Genomic DNA, 16,577 nt, shown 5'->3' on the forward strand with positions numbered 1-16,577 from the left:
AGTTAACCCTTGCAAAACTACAGCTACTTATTCAAAATGGCAAAATATGGTGTGTGTGCCCATTTTGCCAGTGTATTTCATGCCCAAAACAGCGTTGGGCCAAACAAAATACAAGTGGGTGATATGTAAGTGACCACCCTCTGCTGATTTCAGGGGTCAAATTTGTGGCCCAAGACTAGTTAACCCTTGCAAAACTACAGCTACTTATTCAAAATGGCAAAATATGCTGTGTGTGCCCACTTTGCCAGTGTATTTCATGCCCAAAACAGCGTTGGGCCAAACAAAATACAAGTGGGTGATATGTAAGTGACCACCCTCTGCTGATTTCATGTGTCAAATTTGTGGCCCAAGACTAGTTAACCCTTGCAAAACCACAGCTACTTATTCAAAATAGCAATTTATAAAATGGTGTTTATGCCCACTTTGCCAGTGTATTTCATGCCCAAAACAGCATTGGGTCAAGCAAAATACAAGTGGGTGATATGTAAGTGACCACCCTCTGTTGATTTCAGGGGTAAAATTTGTGGCCCAAAACTATTTAACCCTTGCAAAACTACAGCTACTTATTCAAAATAGCAAAATATGGTGTGTGCCCACTTTGCCAGTGTATTTCATGCCCAAAACAGCGTTGGGCCAAACAAAATACAAATGAGTGATATGTAAGTGACCACCCTCTATTGATTTCAGGTGTCAAATTTGTGGCCCAAGACTAGTTAACCCTTGCAAAACTACAGCTACTTATTCAAAATGGCAAAATATGGTGTGTGTGCCCACTTTGCCAGTGTATTTCATGCCCAAAACAGCGTTGGGCCAAACAAAATACAAGTGGGTGATATGTAAGTGACCACCCTCTGCTGATTTCAGGGGTCAAATTTGTGGCCCAAGACTAGTTAACCCTTGCAAAACTACAGCTACTTATTCAAAATGGCAAAATATGGTGTGTGTGCCCACTTTGCCAGTGTATTTCATGCCCAAAACAGCATTGGGCCAGGCAAAATACAAGTGGGTCACATGCAAGTGACCACTCTCTGTTGATTTCAGGGGTAAAATTTGTGGCCCAAGACTAGTTAACCCTTGCAAAACTACAGCTACTTATTCAAAATGGCAAAATATGGTGTGTGTGCCCACTTTGCCAGTGTATTGTATGCCCAAAACAGCGTTGGGCCAAGCAAAATACAAGTGGGTCATATGTAAGTGACCACCCTCTGTTGATTTCAGGGGTCAAATTTGTGGCCCAAGACTAGTTAACCCTTGCAAAACTACAGCTACTTATTCAAAATGGCAATTTATAAAATGGTGTCTGTGCCCACTTTGCCAGTGTATTTCATGCCCAAAACAGCGTTGGGCCAAGCAAAATACAAGTGGGTCATATGTAAGTGACCACCCTCTGTTGATTTCAGTTGTCAAATTTGTGGCCCAAGACTGGTTAACCCTTGCAAAACTACAGCTACTTATTCAAAATAGCAAATCATGGTGTGTGTGCCCACTTTGCCAGTGTATTTCATGCCCAAAACAGCGTTGAGCCAGGAAAAATACAAGTGGATCACATGCAAGTGACCACCCTCTGTTGTTTTTGCGGGGCAAATGTGTGGCCCAAGACTGGTTAACCCTTGCAAAACTACAGCTACTTATTCAAAATGGTAAAATATGGTGTGTGTGCCCACTTTGCCAGTGTACTGTATTTCATGCCCAAAACAGCGTTGGGCCAAGCAAAATACAACTGCGTCATATGTAAGTGACCACCCTCTGTTGATTTCAGGTGTCAGATTTGTGGCCCAAGACTGGTTAACCCTTGCAAAACTACAGCTACTTATTCAAAATGGTAAAATATGGTGTGTGTGCCCACTTTGCCAGTGTATTTCATGCCCAAAACAGCGTTGGGCCAGGCAAAATACAACTGCGTCATATGTAAGTGACCACCCTCTGTTGTTTTTGGGGGTCAAATTTGTGGCCCAAGACTAGTTAACCCTTGCTAAACTACAGCTACTTATTCAAAATGGCAAAATATGGTGTGTGTGCCCACTTTGCCAGTGTATTTCATGCCCAAAACAGCGTTGGGCCAAGCAAAATACAACTGCGTCATATGTAAGTGACCACCCTCTGTTGATTTCAGGTGTCAGATTTGTGGCCCAAGACTGGTTAACCCTTGAAAAACTACAGCTACTTATTCAAAATGGTAAAATATGGTGTGTGTGCCCACTTTGCCAGTGTATTTCATGCCCAAAACAGCGTTGGGCCAAGCAAAATACAACTGCGTCATATGTAAGTGACCACCCTCTGTTGTTTTTGGGGGTCAAATTTGTGGCCCAAGACTAGTTAACCCTTGCTAAACTACAGCTACTTATTCAAAATGGCAAAATATGGTGTGTGCCCACTTTGCCAGTATATTTCATGCTCAAAACAGCGTTGGGCCAGGCAAAATACAACTGCGTCATATATAAGTGACCACCCTCTGTTGTTTTTGGGGGTCAAATTTGTGGCCCAAGACTAGTTAACCCTTGCTAAACTACAGCTACTTATTCAAAATGGCAAAATATGGTGTGTGTGCCCACTTTGCCAGTATATTTCATGCCCAAAACAGCGTTGGGCCAAGCAAAATACAACTGCGTCACATGTAAGTGACCACCCTCTGTTGATTTCAGGTGTCAGATTTGTGGCCCAAGACTGGTTAATCCTTGCAAAACTACAGCTACTTATTCAAAATGGTAAAATATGGTGTGTGTGCCCACTTTGCCAGTGTATTTCATGCCCAAAACAGCGTTGGGCCAAACAAAATACAAGTGGGTGATATGTAAGTGACCACCTTCTGCTGATTTCAGGGGTCAAATTTGTGGCCCAAGACTAGTTAACCCTTGCAAAACTACAGCTACTTATTCAAAATGGCAAAATATGCTGTGTGTGCCCACTTTGCCAGTGTATTTCATGCCCAAAACAGCGTTGGGCCAAACAAAATACAAGTGGGTGATATGTAAGTGACCACCCTCTGCTGATTTCATGTGTCAAATTTGTGGCCCAAGACTAGTTAACCCTTGCAAAACCACAGCTACTTATTCAAAATAGCAATTTATAAAATGGTGTTTATGCCCACTTTGCCAGTGTATTTCATGCCCAAAACAGCGTTGGGCCAAACAAAATACAAGTGGGTGATATGTAAGTGACCACCCTCTGCTGATTTCAGGGGTCAAATTTGTGGCCCAAGACTAGTTAACCCTTGCAAAACTACAGCTACTTATTCAAAATGGCAAAATATGGTGTGTGTGCCCACTTTGCCAGTGTATTTCATGCCCAAAACAGCATTGGGCCAGGCAAAATACAAGTGGGTCACATGCAAGTGACCACTCTCTGTTGATTTCAGGTGTCAAATTTGTGTCCCAAGACTAGTTAACCCTTGCAAAACTACAGCTACTTATTCAAAATAGCAATTTATAAAATGGTGTTTATGCCCACTTTGCCAGTGTATTTCATGCCCAAAACAGCATTGGGCCAAGCAAAATACAAGTGGGTGATATGTAAGTGACCACCCTCTGTTGATTTCAGGGGTAAAATTTGTGGCCCAAGACTAGTTAACCCTTGCAAAACTACAGCTACTTATTCAAAATGGCAAAATATGGTGTGTGTGCCCATTTTGCCAGTGTATTTCATGCCCAAAACAGCGTTGGGCCAAACAAAATACAAGTGGGTGATATGTAAGTGACCACCCTCTGCTGATTTCAGGGGTCAAATTTGTGGCCCAAGACTAGTTAACCCTTGCAAAACTACAGCTACTTATTCAAAATGGCAAAATATGCTGTGTGTGCCCACTTTGCCAGTGTATTTCATGCCCAAAACAGCGTTGGGCCAAACAAAATACAAGTGGGTGATATGTAAGTGACCACCCTCTGCTGATTTCATGTGTCAAATTTGTGGCCCAAGACTAGTTAACCCTTGCAAAACCACAGCTACTTATTCAAAATAGCAATTTATAAAATGGTGTTTATGCCCACTTTGCCAGTGTATTTCATGCCCAAAACAGCATTGGGCCAAACAAAATACAAGTGGGTGATATGTAAGTGACCACCCTCTGCTGATTTCAGGGGTCAAATTTGTGGCCCAAGACTAGTTAACCCTTGCAAAACTACAGCTACTTATTCAAAATGGCAAAATATGGTGTGTGTGCCCATTTTGCCAGTGTATTTCATGCCCAAAACAGCGTTGGGCCAAACAAAATACAAGTGGGTGATATGTAAGTGACCACCCTCTGCTGATTTCAGGGGTCAAATTTGTGGCCCAAGACTAGTTAACCCTTGCAAAACTACAGCTACTTATTCAAAATGGCAAAATATGCTGTGTGTGCCCACTTTGCCAGTGTATTTCATGCCCAAAACAGCGTTGGGCCAAACAAAATACAAGTGGGTGATATGTAAGTGACCACCCTCTGCTGATTTCATGTGTCAAATTTGTGGCCCAAGACTAGTTAACCCTTGCAAAACCACAGCTACTTATTCAAAATAGCAATTTATAAAATGGTGTTTATGCCCACTTTGCCAGTGTATTTCATGCCCAAAACAGCATTGGGTCAAGCAAAATACAAGTGGGTGATATGTAAGTGACCACCCTCTGTTGATTTCAGGGGTAAAATTTGTGGCCCAAAACTATTTAACCCTTGCAAAACTACAGCTACTTATTCAAAATAGCAAAATATGGTGTGTGCCCACTTTGCCAGTGTATTTCATGCCCAAAACAGCGTTGGGCCAAACAAAATACAAATGAGTGATATGTAAGTGACCACCCTCTATTGATTTCAGGTGTCAAATTTGTGGCCCAAGACTAGTTAACCCTTGCAAAACTACAGCTACTTATTCAAAATGGCAAAATATGGTGTGTGTGCCCACTTTGCCAGTGTATTTCATGCCCAAAACAGCGTTGGGCCAAACAAAATACAAGTGGGTGATATGTAAGTGACCACCCTCTGCTGATTTCAGGGGTCAAATTTGTGGCCCAAGACTAGTTAACCCTTGCAAAACTACAGCTACTTATTCAAAATGGCAAAATATGGTGTGTGTGCCCACTTTGCCAGTGTATTTCATGCCCAAAACAGCATTGGGCCAGGCAAAATACAAGTGGGTCACATGCAAGTGACCACTCTCTGTTGATTTCAGGGGTAAAATTTGTGGCCCAAGACTAGTTAACCCTTGCAAAACTACAGCTACTTATTCAAAATGGCAAAATATGGTGTGTGTGCCCACTTTGCCAGTGTATTGTATGCCCAAAACAGCGTTGGGCCAAGCAAAATACAAGTGGGTCATATGTAAGTGACCACCCTCTGTTGATTTCAGGGGTAAAATTTGTGGCCCAAGACTAGTTAACCCTTGCAAAACTACAGCTACTTATTCAAAATGGCAATTTATAAAATGGTGTCTGTGCCCACTTTGCCAGTGTATTTCATGCCCAAAACAGCGTTGGGCCAAGCAAAATACAAGTGGGTCATATGTAAGTGACCACCCTCTGTTGATTTCAGTTGTCAAATTTGTGGCCCAAGACTGGTTAACCCTTGCAAAACTACAGCTACTTATTCAAAATAGCAAATCATGGTGTGTGTGCCCACTTTGCCAGTGTATTTCATGCCCAAAACAGCGTTGAGCAAGGAAAAATACAAGTGGATCACATGCAAGTGACCACCCTCTGTTGTTTTTGCGGGGCAAATGTGTGGCCCAAGACTGGTTAACCCTTGCAAAACTACAGCTACTTATTCAAAATGGTAAAATATGGTGTGTGTGCCCACTTTGCCAGTGTACTGTATTTCATGCCCAAAACAGCGTTGGGCCAAGCAAAATACAACTGCGTCATATGTAAGTGACCACCCTCTGTTGATTTCAGGTGTCAGATTTGTGGCCCAAGACTGGTTAACCCTTGCAAAACTACAGCTACTTATTCAAAATGGTAAAATATGGTGTGTGTGCCCACTTTGCCAGTGTATTTCATGCCCAAAACAGCGTTGGGCCAGGCAAAATACAACTGCGTCATATGTAAGTGACCACCCTCTGTTGTTTTTGGGGGTCAAATTTGTGGCCCAAGACTAGTTAACCCTTGCTAAACTACAGCTACTTATTCAAAATGGCAAAATATGGTGTGTGTGCCCACTTTGCCAGTGTATTTCATGCCCAAAACAGCGTTGGGCCAAGCAAAATACAACTGCGTCATATGTAAGTGACCACCCTCTGTTGATTTCAGGTGTCAGATTTGTGGCCCAAGACTGGTTAACCCTTGAAAAACTACAGCTACTTATTCAAAATGGTAAAATATGGTGTGTGTGCCCACTTTGCCAGTGTATTTCATGCCCAAAACAGCGTTGGGCCAAGCAAAATACAACTGCGTCATATGTAAGTGACCACCCTCTGTTGTTTTTGGGGGTCAAATTTGTGGCCCAAGACTAGTTAACCCTTGCTAAACTACAGCTACTTATTCAAAATGGCAAAATATGGTGTGTGCCCACTTTGCCAGTATATTTCATGCTCAAAACAGCGTTGGGCCAGGCAAAATACAACTGCGTCATATATAAGTGACCACCCTCTGTTGTTTTTGGGGGTCAAATTTGTGGCCCAAGACTAGTTAACCCTTGCTAAACTACAGCTACTTATTCAAAATGGCAAAATATGGTGTGTGTGCCCACTTTGCCAGTATATTTCATGCCCAAAACAGCGTTGGGCCAAGCAAAATACAACTGCGTCACATGTAAGTGACCACCCTCTGTTGATTTCAGGTGTCAGATTTGTGGCCCAAGACTGGTTAATCCTTGCAAAACTACAGCTACTTATTCAAAATGGTAAAATATGGTGTGTGTGCCCACTTTGCCAGTGTAATTCATGCCCAAAACAGCGTTGGGCCAAGCAAAATACAAGTGGGTCATATGTAAGTGACCACCCTCTGTTGATTTCAGGTGTCAAATTTGTGGCCCAAGACTGGTTAACCCTTGCAAAACTACAGCTACTTATTCAAAATGGTAAAATATGGTGTGTGTGCCCACTTTGCCAGTGTATTTCGTGGCCAAAACAGCGTTGGGCCAGGCAAAATACAACTGCGTCATATGTAAGTGACCACCCTCTGTTGTTTTTGGGGGTCAAATTTGTGGCCCAAGACTAGTTAACCCTTGCTAAACTACAGCTACTTATTCAAAATGGCAAAATATGGTGTGTGTGCCCGCTTTGCCAGTGTATTTCATGCCCAAAACAGCGTTGGGCCAAGCAAAATACAACTGCGTCATATGTAAGTGACCACCCTCTGTTGTTTTTGGGGGTCAAATTTGTGGCCCAAGACTAGTTAACCCTTGCTAAACTACAGCTACTTATTCAAAATGGCAAAATATGGTGTGTGTGCCCACTTTGCCAGTGTATTTCATGCCCAAAACAGCGTTGGGCCAAGCAAAATACAACTGCGTCATATGTAAGTGACCACCCTCTGTTGTTTTTGGGGGTCAAATTTGTGGCCCAAGACTAGTTAACCCTTGCTAAACTACAGCTACTTATTCAAAATGGCAAAATATGGTGTGTGCCCACTTTGCCAGTATATTTCATGCTCAAAACAGCGTTGGGCCAGGCAAAATACAACTGCGTCATATATAAGTGACCACCCTCTGTTGTTTTTGGGGGTCAAATTTGTGGCCCAAGACTAGTTAACCCTTGCTAAACTACAGCTACTTATTCAAAATGGCAAAATATGGTGTGTGTGCCCACTTTGCCAGTATATTTCATGCCCAAAAGAGCGTTGGGCCAAGCAAAATACAACTGCGACACATGTAAGTGACCACCCTCTGTTGATTTCAGGTGTCAGATTTGTGGCCCAAGACTGGTTAACCCTTGCAAAACTACAGCTACTTATTCAAAATGGTAAAATATGGTGTGTGTGCCCACTTTGCCAGTGTATTTCATGCCCGAAACAGCGTTGGGCCAAACAAAATACAAGTGGGTGATATGTAAGTGACCACCCTCTGCTGATTTCAGGGGTCAAATTTGTGGCCCAAGACTAGTTAACCCTTGCAAAACTACAGCTGCTTATTCAAAATGGCAAAATATGGTGTGTGTGCCCACTTTGCCAGTGTATTGTATGCCCAAAACAGCGTTGGGCCAAGCAAAATACAAGTGGGTCATATGTAAGTGACCACCCTCTGTTGATTTCAGGGGTCAAATTTGTGGCCCAAGACTAGTTAACCCTTGCAAAACTACAGCTACTTATTCAAAATGGCAATTTATAAAATGGTGTCTGTGCCCACTTTGCCAGTGTATTTCATGCCCAAAACAGCGTTGGGCCAAGCAAAATACAAGTGGGTCATATGTAAGTGACCACCCTCTGTTGATTTCAGTTGTCAAATTTGTGGCCCAAGACTGGTTAACCCTTGCAAAACTACAGCTACTTATTCAAAATAGCAAATCATGGTGTGTGTGCCCACTTTGCCAGTGTATTTCATGCCCAAAACAGCGTTGAGCCAGGAAAAATACAAGTGGGTCACATGCAAGTGACCACCCTCTGTTGTTTTTGCGGGTCAAATGTGTGGCCCAAGACTGGTTAACCCTTGCAAAACTACAGCTACTTATTCAAAATGGTAAGATATGGTGTGTGTGCCCACTTTGCCAGTGTACTGTATTTCATGCCCAAAACAGCGTTGGGCCAAGCAAAATACAACTGCGTCATATGTAAGTGACCACCCTCTGTTGATTTCAGGTGTCAGATTTGTGGCCCAAGACTGGTTAACCCTTGCAAAACTACAGCTACTTATTCAAAATGGTAAAATATGGTGTGTGTGCCCACTTTGCCAGTGTATTTCATGCCCAAAACAGCGTTGGGCCAGGCAAAATACAACTGCGTCATATGTAAGTGACCACCCTCTGTTGTTTTTGGGGGTCAAATTTGTGGCCCAAGACTAGTTAACCCTTGCTAAACTACAGCTACTTATTCAAAATGGCAAAATATGGTGTGTGTGGCCATTTTGCCAGTGTATTTCATGCCCAAAACAGCGTTGGGCCAAGCAAAATACAACTGCGTCATATGTAAGTGACCACCCTCTGTTGATTTCAGGTGTCAGATTTGTGGCCCAAGACTGGTTAACCCTTGAAAAACTACAGCTACTTATTCAAAATGGTAAAATATGGTGTGTGTGCCCACTTTGCCAGTGTATTTCATGCCCAAAACAGCGTTGGGCCAAGCAAAATACAACTGCGTCATATGTAAGTGACCACCCTCTGTTGTTTTTGGGGGTCAAATTTGTGGCCCAAGACTAGTTAACCCTTGCTAAACTACAGCTACTTATTCAAAATGGCAAAATATGGTGTGTGCCCACTTTGCCAGTATATTTCATGCTCAAAACAGCGTTGGGCCAGGCAAATTACAACTGCGTCATATATAAGTGACCACCCTCTGTTGTTTTTGGGGGTCAAATTTGTGGCCCAAGACTAGTTAACCCTTGCTAAACTACAGCTACTTATTCAAAATGGCAAAATATGGTGTGTGTGCCCACTTTGCCAGTATATTTCATGCCCAAAACAGCATTGGGCCAAGCAAAATACAACTGCGTCACATGTAAGTGACCACCCTCTGTTGATTTCAGGTGTCAGATTTGTGGCCCAAGACTGGTTAACCCTTGCAAAACTACAGCTACTTATTCAAAATGGTAAAATATGGTGTGTGTGCCCACTTTGCCAGTGTATTTCATGCCCAAAACAGCGTTGGGCCAGGCAAAATACAAGTGGGTCACATGCAAGTGACCACTCTCTGTTGATTTCAGGTGTCAAATTTGTGGCCCAAGACTAGTTAACCCTTGCAAAACTACAGCTACTTATTCAAAATGGCAAAATATGGTGTGTGTGCCCACTTTGCCAGTGTATTTCATGCCCAAAACAGTGTTGGGCCAGGCAAAATACAAGTGGGTCACATGCAAGGGACCCTACTCTGTTGATTTCAGGTGTCAAATTTGTGACAGAAGACTCATTAACCCTTGCGAAACTGAATGATCTGAATAAGAAGCTGGAGTTCGAATAAGAAGTGAATAAGAAGCTGGAGCTTGAATAAGAAGTGAATAAGAAGCTGGCCGAATAAGAAGCTAACTTCAGCCTCGTATATATTTGCCTTAATCTGTGACTCTGTGCTCGTAACGCTGGGCGGAGTCACAGAGCTGGGCGGAGTCAACTGCATCTGCTGCAGGGAGCTACCCCATACCCAGCGCCAGCAGCAGTCGGTGCAAGACCCTACCTTACAGTATAGGAGGTGAGGATGGCCACTAGCTGCCGGCTGCTGTGCCTGTCCTCCCCCCCATCAATCACCTGTGACAGCGGCCTGTGTGCTGTGCGGGTCTCGAAAAGGGGGCGGAGCTACGGCGGCACGAGGGGGCGGAGCTACACGGAATAGAGGGGCGGAGCTACACGGAACCACACAGCTGAACAGTGGTGGAATCAGCATTGCAGTGACGGCCAGCCAGACTTGGTAAGTGTAGGGTGAGAGAGAAATGTGTGTGTGTGTGTGTGTGTGTGTGTGCATAAGTGGTACGGTAGCTTGATATATGGTGGGGTGTGTGTGTTTGTATATATGTGTGAATTGTGTGTGTGTGAGGTATGTCTGTGTGTGCGCACTTTATGGACGCCACTGCTGGGGGGGCCATTACATGCAAGGATGCTACTAATATAGGGGGGGCATTACGTATAAGGACGCTACTACTATAGGAGGGGCATTACGTATAATGACGCTACTACTATAGGAGGGGCATTACGTATAAGGACGCTACTACTATAGGGGGGGCATTACGTATAAGGACGCTACTACTATAGGGGGGGCATTACGTATAAGGACGCTACTACTATAGGGGGACATTACGTATAAGGAGGCTACTAATACTGGGGGGCATTACATATAAGGACGCTACTACTGGGGGGGGGCATTATGTATAAGGACTCTATTACTTCTGGGGGGCATTATGTATAAGGACGGTGCTACTACTACTGGGAGGGCATTACATGTAAGCAGGGCCATTTCTAGACAATTTGGCTCCCAGTGCGAGATTTAAAAATGCGCCCCCCCCCATTGCTATAAAAAAAATTGCGTCCCCCCCCATATAGCTATAAAAAGAAAAAGTATGCGCGCGCCTGAAGTGCGCGCGCTCCCGACAAGGCGTGGCCTCATCTGATATCACGCCCACCACAGGGGGGAAAAAATAAAAAAAAGTCCCCATTTTACACATTACAGCAGCCAAGTGTCCCCATTTTACACAGTGCGGCAGGCAGGTGTCCCCATTTTACAGAGCGCAGCAGGCAGATATCCCCATTTTACACAGTACGCAGGCAGGTATCCCCATTTTACACAGTGCGGCAGGCAGATATCCCCATTTTACACAGTGCGGCAGGCAGGTATCCCCATTTTACAAAGTGTGGCAGGCAGGTGTCCCCATTTTACACAGTGCGGCAGGCAGGTGTCCCCATTTTACACAGTGCGGCAGGCAGGTGTCCCCATTTTACACAGTGAGGCAGGTGTCCCCATTTTACACAGTGAGGCAGGTGTCCCCATTTTACACAGTGCGGCAGGCAGGCGCCCATTTTACACAGTGCGGCAGGCAGGTGTCCCCATTTTACACAGTGCGGCAGGCAGGTGTCCCCATTTTACACAGTGCGGCAGACAGGTGCCCCCATTTTACACAGTGCGGCAGGCAGGTGCCCCCATTTTACACAGTGCGGCAGGCAGGTGTCCCCATTTTACACAGTGAGGCAGGTGTCCCCATTTTACACAGTGAGGCAGGTGTCCCCATTTTACACAGTGAGGCAGGTGTCCCCATTTTACACAGCGTGGCAGGCAGGCCCCCATTTTACACAGCGTGGCAGGCAGGCCCCCATTTTACACAGCGTGGCAGGCAGGCCCCCATTTTACACAGCGTGGCAGGCAGGTGCCCCCATTTTGCACAGCGCGGCAGGCAGGTGTCCCCATTTTACACAGCGAGGCAGGCAGGCCCCCATTTTATACAGCGTGGCAGGCAGGCCCCCATTTTACACAGCGTGGCAGGCAGGCCCCCATTTTACACAGCGTGGCAGGCAGGTGTCCCCATTTTACACAGTGCAGCAGGCAGGTATCCCCGGTGTGGCAGGCAGGTATCCCCAGTGTGGCAGGCAGGTGTCAAGTGGTGGGGGGGAAGGAAGGGGGAGAGAGAGAGATATACTTACATGTTCCGCTCTTCGGATCCCGCCGCCGGACGTCCCTCGCGCCGGCCGCCGCCGCCTCCTTCCAGGCTTCTCTCCTCCCTCTCCCCGAGCGCTCCTGCTCGGGGGGCGGGGCTTCGTGGAATGACGCGTTTGCGTCATGACGTCACGACGCAAACGCGTCATTTCGCGAAACTCCGCCCCCTCGAGCAGGAGCGCTCGGGGAGAGGGAGGAGAGGGGAAATAACACTTAAAGTGCCGCGGCGGGCGCCCCGTGCGGTTGCACGGCTCGCCCGCCGCTAGAAACGGCACTGCATGTAACGATGCTACTATTACTGGGGGGGCATTATGTATAAGGACGGTACTACTACTGGGGGCACATTATGTATAAGGATGCTACTACTACAGGGGTGGCATTACGTATAAGGACGCTACTATTACTGTTGGGGGGCATTACATATAACCGCTACTACTACTGGGGGGCATTACGTATAAGGACGCTACTACTACGGGTGGGGCATTACGTATAAGGATGCTACTATTACTGGGGGGGCATTATGTATAAGGATGTTACTACTACTGGGGGGGCATTATGTATAAGGATGCTACTACTACTGGGGGGGCATTATGTATAAGGACGCTACTATTACTGTTGGGGAGCATTACATATAACTGCTACTACTACTGGGGGGGCATTATGGATAAGGACACTACTACTATTGGGGGGGCATTACGTATATGGACGCTACTACTACGGGTGGGGCATTACGTATAAGGACGCTACTACTACGGGTGGGGCATTACGTATAAGATGAATAAGATTGTGCTACATTGTGGCGTAATTTTAAATGGGGGTACTATTGTGTGGCCATGCCCCTTAGTTGTGAGACCACACCACTTTTCCCGATGCACAACAAAGGAATATGGGAGGGCGCAAAATTCATAGTTTGCAGGGGGGCGCCGAACACCCTAGCACCGGCCCTGGCCACCAGTAGCAAAAGTACACCACGGCCACTGACACTATCTGCAGGGAGGGGAACAGCGCTGATATGGAGGGTACTTGCAGGCAGCGAGTCGCCGCCCGCAGCTCCTCTCCCACCTACACACCATACCTGCCGCCTGACACCCACACCCCAGGGAGAGGGCGCTAGCTCAGGCACCGCTAGATCAGCATCTGCAGCATATAGACAAGGGCTGCCATGCTCAGCGGCAAGCGATGCGGAGCATGTGCAGCGGGACAGCGCCAGGACGGGACACGCACTAATCAACATTGCTGGGGCCGGAGCTCCCTCCGTCTGCAGCCTAAGGACGCGCGCCGCACCTCTCCAGGGAAACACCATGCCTGCCCGCCCACAGGGCTCCGGACGCTTACCTATGCTCCGCGATCACAGCAGCTGACGCTGCCAGGCAGGATGGAGGAATGACGCCCGTCAGACGGGGCGGACAGTGTGCGGCGGAACGGGGCCAGGAAGGAATGCTGACCACGACCCATTGCTGCTGGGTCTGAGCTCCCTCCCTCTGCAGTCACCATCTCACAGCAGCAGCCTGGAGGTTAGTGGCCACCACGACCCGCACATCCTTACCTCACACATACCTCACACATACCTCACATATACCTCACATATACCTCACACATGAGAGCAAAGGTACACACACTGTGACATCACACCTGTAGCCCACCCCTATATCTGCTAAGTACTCCCTATGCCCTGTCACCCTCATCCTGCTCTCTAACTGCCTGTCTGTGTACTGGCCTTCACCCCTCTTACACCATCACCAACCCTCACTAACTACCACAGAGACTATGTGCACTGATATCTGCCCCTCCACCACCTACAGCGCCCCTGGACCCCTCCCCATCCCCCGCAAAGCCCCGCACCTGCCCCTCCACCACCCGTGGCACCCCCACCCACTGCGCCTTCGGACCCCCTACCCCACCCGCAGTGTCTTCCAAACCCCTCCCCCATCTGCAGCAGCCCCTCCCCCATCCGCCACACCCCGCATCTGGCTCTCCCCCGCCCGCTGCACCTTTGGATCCCCTACCCCACCCACCCAGCAGGCCCTTCCCAATCCGCATCGCCTACACCATTCGCAACAGCACCGCACCCGCCACTCCCCCACCCACAATACCCCCGCATCCACCCCTCCCCCACCCACCGCGCCCCCTGGACACCTCCCCCATCCACTGCACACCCGCACCCACCCCTTCCCCATCTGCAGTGCCTTCGGAACCCCTCCTCCATCCGCAACAGCCCTGCAGCTGCCATCCCCCACCTGCGACACCCCTGCTCCTACCCCACCCACAGCGCCTTCATACCCCCTCCCCCATCCGCGGTCCCCACTCCCCAAACCCCTTCCTGTTGCAAGGGACTACGCCCCCTTCACCATCGGACGCCCTATCATTGTGCAATATTCAAACACTAACAAAACTAGGAATGCAGGTAATACTCCATATATTGAACCCCAGAAAGGCGTGCAGGGGTTAAGGGGGCGTAGCCCCTTCCGACGGTGTGAAGAGCGCCCGTAGGGCGCGATGAAGCACCTAGTTATATAATATTTATATATTTAATTTTTCTTTATGGGGGGGGACCTGTAATTTCTGATGGCAGCTCTGCCTATGATGTGTTATTGATTCGACAACTAAGCCCCTTACGGTTTACTCAGATTTTGCCCCTAAATGGTGTATAGTAAGTTCGGCTTGTGCCTACACTGCTGGGATGTGTAGTTCCACTGCAGCTGGAGGACTGAACGTTGACTACCCCTGCTGTACTAATTAATCGTGACCACACCCACTGCGATATCAGACTTGATATTAGGCGATCGGCCCGATAATTGCAACGTGTGTGGCTTCATGCCAGGTCGGATCGTTAATCAGTATAGGCTGGAGCTTCTAGCGGGAGATTTCCTGTGTTACACTGGCCAACTTCAGGTTGGAATTAAGGTTGAAGTAATTGGCAGCAATTTTATGTGGGGCAGCTACCAAATAATTCCGTACAGTCTCTGCACTGTAACTACCTGCCAGTGGTTCCCTGTTGGGCGTTCCCCCTTACCATTATTAGGCACAATGCACCTGTGGCCATACTGGATCCTGTCCCTCTGCGCTTGTGCCACGTTATCCGTCCATGTGTGGCAGGCTTAGTGACCAACAAAATTAAGAGCGTCTTATGTCCAAATTGATCAGATTGGCCAGATCTGGATTGAGACGCAGTCACTATTGACTGATGTTTTCGGGACTGTGCATCCGGTTGCAGTGCCTTGTTCGCTGCAGTCTGATTGGCAGGCTGCAAGCATTTGGGGTCAGCAACCGGGAGCGTTGCTGAAAATGGTGGTGCGTCACCCCTTTTTTTTGCCCGATGTCCGATGCTGCGGCCAGTGGTTGTGATGTTGATCTGATATACTGGGTCTTCGGGCGCATACAGCACGTTGAGAAGCCATCACTGGGTGTCCTTTTACACATGACACCTTCTGCGGAATTTGCACAGTTTTGCACAGCATCCAACTCTGAATCGGGGCCTCATTGACCATTACCTATTAGACTCGACCCGTGACATCAGCCGGTGGCAAGACAACCTTCCGGGTGGAGGGGATAACTGGCTGCATTAACCAATAGTTCACTTCCGCTTATTGCTGGAGCAAATGACTGCTCCTTTAGTCCTTGACCTTTGCACCCATGCATGTAAGCGGCCTATCTTGCTGGGCTGCAAAGTGTTAATAGCGTGCCCAGCGAGTGCAGTCTCATGCCTTCCTCTCTCTGTAACTGGGTGTTTGTGTGAGAGAGTGTTGTGCCCCCACTCTGTGCATATGCTGTGCCTTGCAGAAATCCAGCCTGAACTAATGACTTCAATAGAGCCTGCAGGGGGGAGGCACCACGGGCAGCTGCATCACAATTACTAGTCTCCATCGGAAAATACTAGTCTGGATTATTAGAAAATTCCCTCCGTCCAGCTGCTGCCGTCGCCCTGTCCTTGGGGTGTGAGTGCAGGTTTCTCTATCGGGCTCCGAACACCCCTTACACTGACCCTAGCGGTTTACTGTTCCGTGTTCCCCTATGTAACCGTGCGTCTTCTGAGACTTCCATAGTGACATCACTGAGGGAGTAAGCAGATGGATGAAACCCTCACGTGTTCTATGAGTAAGAACGTCCGACTTTGTATTCTGGTATCCCTGCTGTGCATTATATGGATATTACAAGTCCGAAGCCAAGTGCTTTCATACAGGTCATAGGAAGCCAGGGTGACTTTTAATATCCATATAGTTTATCGTAGAATGTGTGTTACTCCTGATAATACACAGGTTCTCCTAATGACAGCTGAAGCAATGACATTGGAACACTATATTATTTATACAGAGATTATTTAATGGAGATTACACGTATATTTCTCTGACGTCCTAGTGGATGCTGGGAACTCCGTAAGGACCATGGGGAACAGC

General features: G+C 47.2%; 1 protein-coding gene and 1 long non-coding RNA gene across 7 annotated transcripts in view; one reads left to right on the top strand and one right to left on the bottom strand.

The window, feature by feature from the left end:
• Positions 1 to 13,768, bottom strand: part of LOC134980331 (uncharacterized) — a 34,950-nt gene extending 21,182 nt beyond the window's left edge. Inside the window, exon 1 of the long non-coding RNA XR_010190378.1 lies at positions 13,519 to 13,768. This is a non-coding gene — a long non-coding RNA (uncharacterized LOC134980331). The remainder of the gene's footprint in view (positions 1 to 13,518) is intronic.
• ARHGEF11 (Rho guanine nucleotide exchange factor 11) overlaps positions 1 to 16,577 on the top strand; it is a 210,601-nt gene that overhangs the window by 63,539 nt on the left and 130,485 nt on the right. The window lies entirely within an intron of this gene.

The sequence above is a fragment of the Pseudophryne corroboree genome, chromosome 12 (genome assembly GCF_028390025.1).
Source record: "Pseudophryne corroboree isolate aPseCor3 chromosome 12, aPseCor3.hap2, whole genome shotgun sequence".
Classification (NCBI taxonomy): domain Eukaryota; kingdom Metazoa; phylum Chordata; class Amphibia; order Anura; family Myobatrachidae; genus Pseudophryne; species Pseudophryne corroboree.